Genomic DNA, 12,203 nt, shown 5'->3' on the forward strand with positions numbered 1-12,203 from the left:
TATTTCTTGAAAAATTTTTAATTCGTTTATTTTTCTGTGTATTTGCCTGTTTTCTTATTTCTACAATAAAAATGCAAGTTCCTGAGTGGAGCGGCCATGTCTCCCTCATTTTGGTATGTGTGTGTGTCCCCAGTCTCTGGCAAGATGAGACTTATGAGTCATCAAAAAAATATTTAATGAATAAATGTATCAATGAGTCAGGAGAAAAGTAGGAGATAAAAAAATCTCACCTCTTTAAAAAAAAAAATCTTCTGTGTTGCCTGAAGCTATGGTAGTCTTTTCTCCCTGTTATCTCTTTTGCATGATTGCCGTTGTTAATATTAGCTCCTGTTTATGGAGTTTATGCTGTCAATGTTATTGTAGGGATCAGACATACTTAGAGATGTGAGATGTAGTTCCTCTCCTGATGACCTAACTGAAGTGTAAATAATCAATGGGGAAAAATAATGACCACAGAGGACTAGAGCTTTGAGATTTTCATAAAAGAAGCTCTTGGGATTCAAGATCAACGCTGAAGGGGGAGTTAGGAGTTAGAAACCAGAAAGGGCACTCAAGACAAAGAAAATGGGAAAATTGGAGAGTAACCGGAGTGTATGAAATAAGTGAGATTATATTTATAAATATATTTGATTTGACAGCAAATGTTTGGACAATTCTTGTTGAATATATGATTTGTACAATTATATATCCATTAATTACTCCCTACTTTGTAAATATCTTCATTTGATATCAAACCATAATTTGACTTATTTATCGGTATCACAAATCTATTTTTCTTTCCAATGAGATTATAAATATAAGCAGGGTTTTTGTTCTATTCATCTTTGCATTCATAGAATTTGATTGTCCAAATCAGAAACCACTCTGTCTTCTACCTGAAAATGATTCCTCTCTATGGCATACTAATAAAGGATCATCCAGCCTCTCAATAAACTTTCCACAGGATTCTCATGAGGCAGCTTGTTTCAATCTCGGCTCACTGCAAGCCCCACCTCCTGGGTTCATGCCATTCTCCTGCCTCAGCCTCTCGAGTAGCTGGGACTACAGGAGACCATCACCACACCCGGCTAATTTTTTGTATTTTTAGAAAACACGGGGTTTCACCATGTTTAGCCAGGATAGTCTCGATCTCCTGACCTTGTGATCCGCCTGCCTCTGCCTCCCAAAGTGCTGGGATTACAGGCGTGAGCCACCGCGCCTGGCCTATGGCAGTAAATTCTTAAATTTCTTTCCTTCTCGACTTTTCACCACTAACCCTAGTTAAGTACTCCAAAATTATACAAAACAAAAATTAATTCATTTTTTGCAAAATAATCCCTGGCATATTTGAAGGCAGAATTTTTGTGTGTGTTTTAGGCTAAATAACCCTACTTTCACTAGCTATTCCTTACACATATTAAAAGTCATATTTAAATACGTCTATTTTCCCAGACAACTGAGTTATTTAAGCTCCATGACAGCAAGAACGCTGCTTGTTTCATTTACACTCTTTTCATCTCACCTATAATCATGTCTGACAAATAACAGGCAATCAACAACATTTGTTAAATGACGAAGTGAAGGATTTTTGCCAGTGCAATAAAGCAAGAAAAAGATGTAGCAGGTATCTAGTTACAAAGGAAGAAGTACAACTCTTTCTATTCACAGACATTACCATCTGTGTAGAAAATGTACGAAATATCTAAAAAGGTACTAGAACAAGTAAGTCAGCTTAACAAGGTTGTAGGATCCAAGATCAACTATACAAAAACCCAACTGCATTTCTATATGCTAGCAGTGACCAACAGAAACACACAAAAAAATTTAATAACATCCAAAATATGAGACACGTAAGAGAAATTTGACAAAACATGTTAAAATCTGTAACCTGAAAAATATAGAACATTACGTAGAGATAATCATTATACAACATTGTCTAGAGAAAAGTGAAAAAATCACCATGTTAATGGGTTAGAAGGCTCAATATTACTGACATCAATTTTCCTTAACTTGATATGTAGATTCAATCCTATCACAAAATCCTAGGAAACTTTTCTGAAGAAACTGATGGATTCTAAAAGACATGAAAATATGAAAGAGCTAGAATAGCACAACTTTGAATAAAAATGCTGGGAAGCTAAAAATAGTTATTTTCATAACATATAAAAAGACTAGTATAAAGCTAGTCATGGGGAAAGTATGGAATTGGCTTAACTATAGGCGAGTACAAAGGAACAGAATGGAAAGCTTAGTATAGACTCATACCTATATAGGCAACAACAAAGGCAAATCAATGGAGTAGGGATAGTCTTCCTATCAAATTATGTGATTCTTACTTGAACCAAAACCAATAATTATTCCAAGTGAATTATATATTAGGTATACATGATATACCTAATGTAAAAATGAAATGTATGTAATGTAAAAATGTAAATGTAAAAATGAAAACTAAAAACTAGACAATCACATGAGAAAAAATCTTTGTTACCTCAAGTTAGGCTGACTTCATTGATTAGACACTAAAAGCATAATACATGAAGCAATATTAATTAGACTTCATTAAAATTAATTTGTACTCCTTGACACTGCTTAGAAAATGAAAAGGTGAGACACAGATTGGTAGAAAGTAGTTTAAAATCAAAGATCTGATAAAAGTATTGTATTAATACGCAAAGCTTCAAAAATTCAACGATAAGAAAGCAACCCAATAAAATATGGACAAAAGATTTGAATTGACACTTTACCAAAGAAGATACACTAATAGCAAGTGAGCTCACAAAAATAGATGTTCACTGTCATTAGTCATTAGGGAAACAAAAATATCATAATGAGATACCCCAACACACCTGTTCAAATAGCTAAAATTAAAAAGACATCATAGCAAGTATTGGTTGAGATGTGGAGGAATTAGAATTCTCAACGCTGCTGGTGTGAATTTAAAATGGTAGAACCACATTGAAAAACAGTTTTACAGTTTCTTAAGAAATTAAACATACACCCACTGTGTTATCCAAGAGAAATAAAAGCATATCTTCAAATGAAGATTGCATTTTGCACTTTAATGATTATAGGAGCTTTATTTGCAATGGTTCCAAACTGGAAACAACCCAAATATTCATTAATTGGTGAATGAATAGTCATATCAGTATAACAGAACACTGTTATGCAATAAATGGAATGAGCTGTTTGTACACAACAATATAAATTAATCTCAATCATGCTGAATGAGAGAAATTGAGAGAAAAAGTGTATACTATGAATGTTCATTGTTATAAAATTCTAGGAAATGCAAACTAATCAATACACAGAAAATAGATGAATAGTTGCCTGAGATGCAGAGGGGGGTAGTCAAGGAGGGGCAGAAAGAAAGACATGAGGGAATTTTTGTTTTATAGATACATATATACACACACACACACACACTATATATATATATATATATATATATATATATTCAGATATAAAGCTCATCTTGTTCCTTCATGTGCTATGTGCTTTTGGACAAGTTATTTAACCTTGCATTTTTATTTTTAATTGATTCTTTTAGAATCCCTTCACACTTCACAGAAGTGATGTGAATGTAAGTAACAAGGTGTCTTAGATGGGTAAAAGAGAGAGCTCTAATGCTGATGAAGTTATACAAACTCCATCCTCCCCATTTGTAATTTGCAAAGGGGCTGAGAAGTTTTTTGCGGGGGACACATAGTCCCTGTTCTCCATTCATCTTCTGCCATATTCACATATGTCTGATGGACTGGCAGGGCAATAAAGGAAACCAGATTGCTGGAAGTATAATTAGAATCTCCCTAGAGGTCGAACTTCCCAATAGGGAAGAAGGAGACTAGCTGGTACTGTACAGAGGTCTAACATTTGCCAACTATGGCAATGGAGGACAAGCCACAGGTCAAGCTAGCCTAGCTATACTGAAGATAGTTGTGCTTTCTGAGGATGGGACTGAATGTATGTGAAACGATAGAGGTGCCTCACTACCTTCTATATACTTTTGTATAGAAGCAGATTTATTGTAGCATATCCCCAGCTGAATACAGCAGAGGGATCCATCTGCCTGTCTATTCACAAAAGCATCACAGCAGCAATTAGGTCTCTAGCATTGAGTGCCACAGTTACGTTTCACTGGCATCAGGTATGGTGGGCGTCCATTTCTACAGGTAGCAAGGAATGACCTGTACTGACATACTGATAATGTCGGCGTACTTGGAGATTTCTTCAAAGTAATTAAGATGTGAATTTTCCTCAGGCAAATGAGTGATATTCTACAAGAAAAAGAGATGTATATTACTTTTGACAAACTTCATCTGTACTTATTGCAGGTAACAACTGAGAAACTGAAGTTACAAATAAGACAAAAATTACATTGAAGACATTTAATAATAGTAAATCATTAGAGAAATACCATGTTTCCAAACTTAATGGAAACCTTTCTTTCCTGACCTTACTAAATTCCCTCGCAGAACTCAACAATGCAGTTTACTACCATAATCTTGAAACATTTCTTTTCCAAATCCTAAGAGACCTCATGATCCATTTTTTTCTACCTCTCCATTTACTTTTTTTCTCCTGCCTCTCCATCCTTTTTAAAGTATATTTCTCCAACCAATACTTTTAATATTCACATTTTTGTATTCAACTCTCTACCTCACATGACTGCAGGGATATCTCATGATACCACATGAGTTTAATGTATTCTTCTTCCTAAACTTGTCTTCCTTTAGTCTTCATCATTTCACCATTATCCCATCATACCAACCAAGTAGGAATGATCCAGAGACCTGGGAATAATAGTTCATTTATCTAGTTTATCAGTCTAGAAACCTATGAAATAAGATAATAAGTTTACTTAACTTGAATTATTCTCAGTGAATCTATTCTGGTTCTTATAGCTTCTTTTCCTGAAATTAAAAAGTATTGATGTAAGAATCTTCTAGAAAATTTGTAGGGAACCATTGTAAAATGTACAGATATAGAGTAAATAGCCTCTCATTCTGTTTTCTTGTTTTTCTATTTACTCCCACTAAAACATTTAGTTTAATTTTTCATAAATACTGAATGTGTAATGCCACCTATATTGGATTTTGAACCATTTGTGACCTCCTGAGACATTTCCTCTTATCTCCTATCCTGCACTGGTAGACTTGACAAACCTAACTATCCAAGACTGTAACTTCATTCCCAGAGGTAGCATTACTTTTTAGTCAGTGTGGCCACTGGGGAGTGAACCAGGATAAATGGGATTAAACTGAAACAATAGGAGGTTCAGGTTAAACACTAAAAGAAACATGTCGAGAAAAGGTCACTTAGACATAGGAACGATTTCCCTTGAGAATGTAGAAATATCTTCATTGTAAGTTGTTTTTCTTTTCTAGTGTAGTTACACTAAAGTTCAACAAGAGTCACTATCTCATATTTCACAGTAGGCAATCCAGTTTTTCCCCCCTACATTAAGAAACAGTAGAGAGAGGGAATCCATACTACCTGGGCCTGATATTTAATACAGTATAGAAAGGAAGCATTTCATGGCCCTTAATATAAAATCCCCCCTTCTATTCTCCTTAAGGATTAACTTGTGACTCTGGAGAATAAGGCTTAAGTACCAGAGTTATCACTAGTGATGAAACTCATATCTCCTTTGAATTCTGAATTAAACATTTGTTTTGAAGGAATTAGTTTGAAGCTATTAGTCTATGACTGTTTATATATATTTTTTAAAAAAACCCTAGTGGAGTCATCTGCACACATTTAGCATTTAGTTTCTGTTGATAATGCTGTTAAATTGAGTTAGTTTTCTAATAAGTGTAACAATGAAATCAAATCTCTTTTCCCCACAGGCACTCCTCCAGCAGAATCCTAGTTTCCATCTGTCAAGGGGTGTATAATCGGACAGACAATCCTGCATGCGACAAGGTAGAGCTCTTTATTTTATTTGTGGTAGACTAAGAAGTAGGAAACGGAACTTACTTTATCTTGCATACCCATTGTTTTCCACCTTCATTGGTCAGAGGCCTTATGAAAATCGGACAAATCAACTGCATTCTTGTTTTTTAATTCATCAATTTTTAATTTTGGTATCACTCTTATTGACAGATAATTGTTATTGAGGGCTAATCACAATAGTTTTAGAATAATGAATATATCACTATGACATAAACAAATGAACATGCTTAATAAACCTCTAAGAATAGTGTGATTTCCCAGACTTCACTGGCTCCATTTCTGGATTTGCAATGATGTTCATTGGAGGAGATGATGGGGAGGAAACAGAGTCCTTCTTTATAATTTTTAAAAATATTGAATGGCTCCAAAGTAAAACTGACACACCAGTTGCCTGTGAGCAGGATTGAGTCTGCAGATACATTTTACTTGGCTCTCCTAACTCTGTCGAGAAATTTGATGGAAAGCTTTAGTTCTATTGGTAGTAGTTTAAGACACTGAATTCTTCATTGAAACATTCTGATAATCTTTCTCTAACAATAGTGGCTGGACTGTCAAAATGGATTATTACAAAAGGCAGAATTATAAAATATTATTCATATTTTGAGCTAGTTATGACATAACCCTAAGTCCTCTACCACCATCTATTGTTTCTCCCTTTTTTACTTCATAATAGGCTTTTATCACTGTTCTAGCTGGTTAGTCTCTTGCTCTTTAAATCTCAGTTATTCTCTGTCATGCCAGCTACTCTCCTTCCTTTACTAAGAAGAATGATGTTTTTTTGGTGAGCTTACTCAACTTTTCTCCATTGCATCATTTCTCTGTTTCTTTAAGATTTGTTTTACCCTATTTTATCTGACTTCTTTCATTTGACATTCAGACTTATAATTTTTCTATCAGCTTGGTTTTAAGTTTATTACATCTTATTAATTAATTTAAAAGGAAAATGGACACCTATCTGTATGTATAAGTTTCATCAATTGCTAAGTTCTATGTGGTTGTGACTGTATTAGTCCGTTTTCATGCTGCTGATAAAGACATGCCTGGACTGGGTAGAAAAATAAGTTTAATTGGACTTACCGTTCCACATGGCTGGGGAGGCCTCAGAATCATGGTGGGAAGCAAAAGGCACTTTTTACATGGTGGCAGCAAGAGAAAATGAAGAAGATTCAAGAGCAGAAACCCCTGATAAAACCATCAGATCTCGTGATACTTATTCACTACCATGAGAACAATATGGGCAAAACCACTGCCTTGATTCAAATGATCTCCCTCCGGGTCTGTCCCACAATACAGAGTTATGGGAGTACAATTCAAGATGAGATTTGGGTGGGGACACAGGCCAAACCATATTATTCTGCCCCTGGCACCTCCAAATCTCATGTTCTCATATTTCAAAGCCAATCATGTCTTTCCAGCAGTCCCCCAAAGTCTTATTTCAGCATTAACCCTAAAGTCCACAGGCCAAAGTCTCATCTGAGACAAGTCAAGTACCTTCTGCCTATGAGCCTGTAAAATCAAAATCAAGCTAGTTACTTCCTAGAGACAATGGGGGTACAGGTATTGGGTAAATACAGCCCTTCCAAATGGGAGAATTTGGCCAAAGCAATGGAGTTATAGGGCACATGCAGGCCTAAAATCCAGTGGAGCAAAATTTAAAGCTCCAAAATGATCTCTTTAACTCCAAGTCTCACATCCAGGTCATACTGATGCAAAAGGTGGGTTCCCATGGTCTTGGGAAGCCCCTGTGGCTTTGCAGTGTATAGCTTCCCTCCCAGCTGCTTTCACAGGCTGACATTGAGTGTCTATGTCTTTTCCAGGTGCACAATACAAGCTGCCAGCAGACCTACCTTTCTGGGGTCTGGAGGATGGTAGCTGTTTTCTCACAGCTCCACTAGGGGGTGTCCCAGTAGGGACTCTGTGTGGGGATTCTGACTCCCCATTTCCCTTCTCTACTGCCCTAGCAGAGCTTCTCCATCAGGGCCCCGCTCCTGAAGCAAACTTCTGCCTGGGCATCCAGGCATTTTCAAATATCTTTTGAAATCTAGGCAGAGGTTTCCAGACCCCAACTCTTGACTTCTGTGCCCTTGTAGGCTCAACACCATGTGGAAGCTGCCAAAGCTTGGCACTTACACCCTCTGAAGCCATGGCCTGAACTCTGTGTTGTCCCCTTTTAGCTGCAGCTGGAACAGCTGTGAGGCAGGGCATCAAGTCCCTAGGCTGTACACAACACGGCACGGGGACCCTGGGCCTGGCTCATGAAATCATTTTCTCATAGGCCCTCATGGGCCTTGATGGGAGGGGCTGCTGTGAAGACCTCTGACATGCCCTAGAGACATTTTCCCCATCGTCTTGGGGATTATCATTGGCTCCTTGTTACTTGTGCATATTTCTGCAGCTGGCTTGAATATCTACTTAGAAGATGGGTTTTTCTTTTCTGTCACATTGTCAGGCTGGAAATTTTCTGAACTTCTATGCTCTGCTTTTCTTATAAAACTGAATGCCTTTAACCACACCCAAGTCACCTCTTGAATGCTTTGCTGCTTAGAAATTTCTTCCACCAGATACCCTAAATCATCTCTCTCAAGATCAAAGTTCCATAAATCTCTAGAGCAGGGGAAAAATCCCACTAGCCTTTTTGTTACAACATAACAAGAGTCACCTTTGGTCCAGTTCCCAACGAGTTCCTCATCTTCATCTGATGAGACTACCTTAGCCTAGACCTTATAGTCCATATAACTATCAGGCTTTTGATCAAAGCCATTTAAGTCTCTAGGAGGTTCCCAACTTTCCCAGATTTTCCTGTCTTCTTCTGAGTCATCCAAATGGTTCCAATCTCTGCCTGTTACCCAGTTCCAAAGTCACTTCCACATTTTCAGGTTTATTTCAAGCAGCACCCCACTCTACTTGTACCAATTTACTGTATTAGTCTGTTTTCACACTGCTGATAAGGGACATACCTGAGACTGAGTATAGAAAGAAGTTTAATTGGACTTACGTTTTCGCATGACTGGAGAGGACTCAGAATCATGGTGGGAGGTGAAAGGCACATTGTGGCACCAAGAGAAAATGAGAAAGATGCAAAAACAGAAACCCCTGATAAAACCATAAGATCTCATGAGACTTATTCACTACCACGAGAACAGTATGGGGGAACCACCCCCATGATTCAAATTATCTCACACTGGGTCCTTCCCACAACACATGGGAACTATGGGAGTACAATTTAAGATGAGATTTGGGTGGGGACACAGATCCAAATCATTTCAGTGACTAAGACAAAATCAAGGTCTTACAATAGAAAAAATATTTTGTAACTATTAGTTATAATGCAAAAAATACTTATAAAGAAGAACTTCAAAATAAGAGAAGAAAAATTTCAATGAATGATGAGAATATAGAGGAGAGTAAAGGGATTAATTTTGCCTGTAATATGAAATGTAAGGTGCTTGATGTGGAGGATAAGAGACTGAATGGGAACATCTAAGAGAGCATATAAGAGATAAACCCCAAAGTGGGTTTCGCAATGAAACTTAACTTTAGGACTCTGCACTTCCTTGGGTCTCTTCCAATGTGTTCCTATGGTCATACGTTTTTGTACTATTTACAGAAGTGGGTATGTTAACCATTGCTATTTAAGATCACTTTCTCTTTCTACTCCAACATCTCCTCCCACATACCCTGCCGGGCTCAGGTGGCTTGGAGAGGTCACAGGCTTTTGTGGTACATGATTAGGAGAATGTTGACTGGGAGACAATTTGGGTTAGTGGTATAAATTTCTGTGGTTTGCCATCATATCCTTATGTAGTTAACTTATTGCAAGCCATCCCAAGGTGGGTATAAGTTTCAGGAATATTCTTCCCATATATTGTGTAAACTTGCCTATGGTTAGTACACAAAGGTATGAGCCTAGTGGTCACAGCTAGCTATGATGTGGACCTGACACAATAAGAATGTGGTAGGTGTGTTGGGTAGTAAGGGAGAAACAAGATCTAAAATGTGCAGAACCAGAAATTAATAGGTGGAGATTTCCAGTCACTTGACGTGTAAAATTATAAACAAAAGAAGATGATTTGATCTCATTGATAAACAGTCAAAATGGAAGTTCTCTCTTGCAAGAAATATACTTAATAACTTCTTAAGATGTTAGAATTTATAAATACAAATGATATTATAGATTTTCACAAATCTTACCACATTCTTGAAAACTGGCATGATTTTATCAGTAATGAAACAAGAAGCTTAAATAAAATTTTCTAAAATATCAGTTAAAATTTTTTCATCCATGCTAAAAGTCAACAAATTTTTGTGTTTTCTTAAGATTACAAAATTATAAAAAAAATGAGTATGTGAGCAAGAAATGTTGGAAAAATACAGAACTGTGTCAGAGGTTAACTTAAAAAAACATGTCTTTTTTCAGATTTGGAAAACGTAATATTCATTAGCTTTTAAAATATATAATTGATTTTCTCATTCTAAATACATGTTATTTTTTATACTCAATTTACATTTATAAATGTATATCATCTTTCTCAAAGAGGGATCCCCAAATTATATAAACTTCAGGCAGTACAAATCAGGGTAAATAAATTTAAATTTTCCAGGCAAATGTGAAATTTTCCAAGTAGAGAAAACAGTCTGTGTAAAGATTGATACCACATATTATTCTGGATCCCACTCACATCAGGCAGACTCAAGTAGGGATAAATCAAGGAGAATTCAATAAAGTGTGGGCAGAGTATAGTGGGTATCAGGGATAGTGCATTACCTATCTGTTACCAGCCCTGGGCCTAAAGGAGTGAGGGGAGACAGCAGTTAACTAGAACCCAGAAGAAATGAACCTATAGCAAAGACTTTCCCTGGAGAGGAGCTATGTACTTTGAGAAATGCAAAAGAGACCGGAATAAACAGATTTATATATAAATCTGTTTTATATACTATACAGATCTTCACTTCATTTTCTCCTGCCACTCTCATGCCTTAGTCTCATACAGCCCTAACCCAAGTATCACATAAGCAAGCCTGTGAAAGTGGCCCAATTATGTTAGAAGATAGGAGGCAGAGTGCAAGGGAGAGATGTATATTAGTTAGTCTGAATGGGCAGACAAAAAATATCTGGCTATATGTATAATAACTGTGTGCATATATGTGTGTATATGTATGTAAATATATGTGCACGTGTGTGTATTATACAAATATGTGTACATGTATACAATTGTTTGTGGTATGTATAGTTACATTTAAAAATGAAATCCCACCTTATTGGTTTATAACCTGTTTAATTCACTTAATAACATAAACTCTTTTCTGTGCCAGGAATCTTTTAATACAAGATATTTTCATAGAATTATATGGTTCTATGTTCTATGGCACATGTATCAATATTCACTGAGGTTACTTCAAAATTTTCAATATTATATAAAAACCTATAACATCCTTGTAGATCATTTTTTAATGAGCAACAATATTTCCTTAAAAAGAAGTATTGCAGGATCAATGGGGTACCCATTTCAAGTTCTCATCACCAGAATGCTCTCCAGGAAGACTCTGCCTGTGTACGTTGCCATAATCTGCATATTTGTGCTTACTTACATAACATCCTCATGAAGTTACACTATAAACTCTCTTGAAAGAGCTATACGTCTACTTTCCTACCATTTCTCCTCCTGAATTTTTGTAATTGGAAATTCTTCTCTTGGCAGTGAACGATGACTTCCCAATTTTGAATTCTAATGGCTATTTATCATTCTTATCATTGACCTTACAGTGTTTGATATTATTGACCTTGAGCTCCTATTTGAAAAAATCTCTCTTTGCTTTGGTCCTTTGATACATTTCAGTGCTGATTTGAATTCTCTTTTCTGTTCTTTCTCTGTCTTCTTTTTGGTGCATCCTCTACCTGCTTTCTGTTAGATATGGGCATCCCCTCCGACTCAGAGTTCTGCCACTATTCTTGCACTATGGCAGGGTCCAGCAAGCCTTCCATGCCTCTCATCTTTGTCTCTTCTTTTCCTCTTCCAATGTTCCCACTGTCATTTCAGTCCTTGTTATTCTCACATGGACCATCAATAGCCTCCTAACTGGTCGCCTGCCTCTAGGTATAGCTCTATCTTTCTAAAATATGTTTTTGCCTGTGGTGCTCTCTTGAACTGCAGCATCCACTGTCTTCCGTTCCCATCATCTATCAAATGAAATAGGAGCTGGTGTCCGGCAGCCTTCTTCCTCTACTCCTATATATACAGCCTACGTTCTAGTCTAGCTACACAGCTTTGCCT

At 36.6% G+C, this 12,203-nt stretch overlaps 1 long non-coding RNA gene across 1 annotated transcript in view; it reads left to right on the forward strand.

The window, feature by feature from the left end:
• Window positions 1-12,203, forward strand: part of LOC139364326 (uncharacterized) — a 317,275-nt gene that overhangs the window by 216,253 nt on the left and 88,819 nt on the right. The window contains exon 6 of the long non-coding RNA XR_011625979.1: window positions 5,826-5,901. This is a non-coding gene — a long non-coding RNA (uncharacterized lncRNA). The remainder of the gene's footprint in view (window positions 1-5,825; window positions 5,902-12,203) is intronic.

This window comes from Macaca nemestrina, chromosome 7, assembly GCF_043159975.1.
Source record: "Macaca nemestrina isolate mMacNem1 chromosome 7, mMacNem.hap1, whole genome shotgun sequence".
NCBI classification, from domain to species: domain Eukaryota; kingdom Metazoa; phylum Chordata; class Mammalia; order Primates; family Cercopithecidae; genus Macaca; species Macaca nemestrina.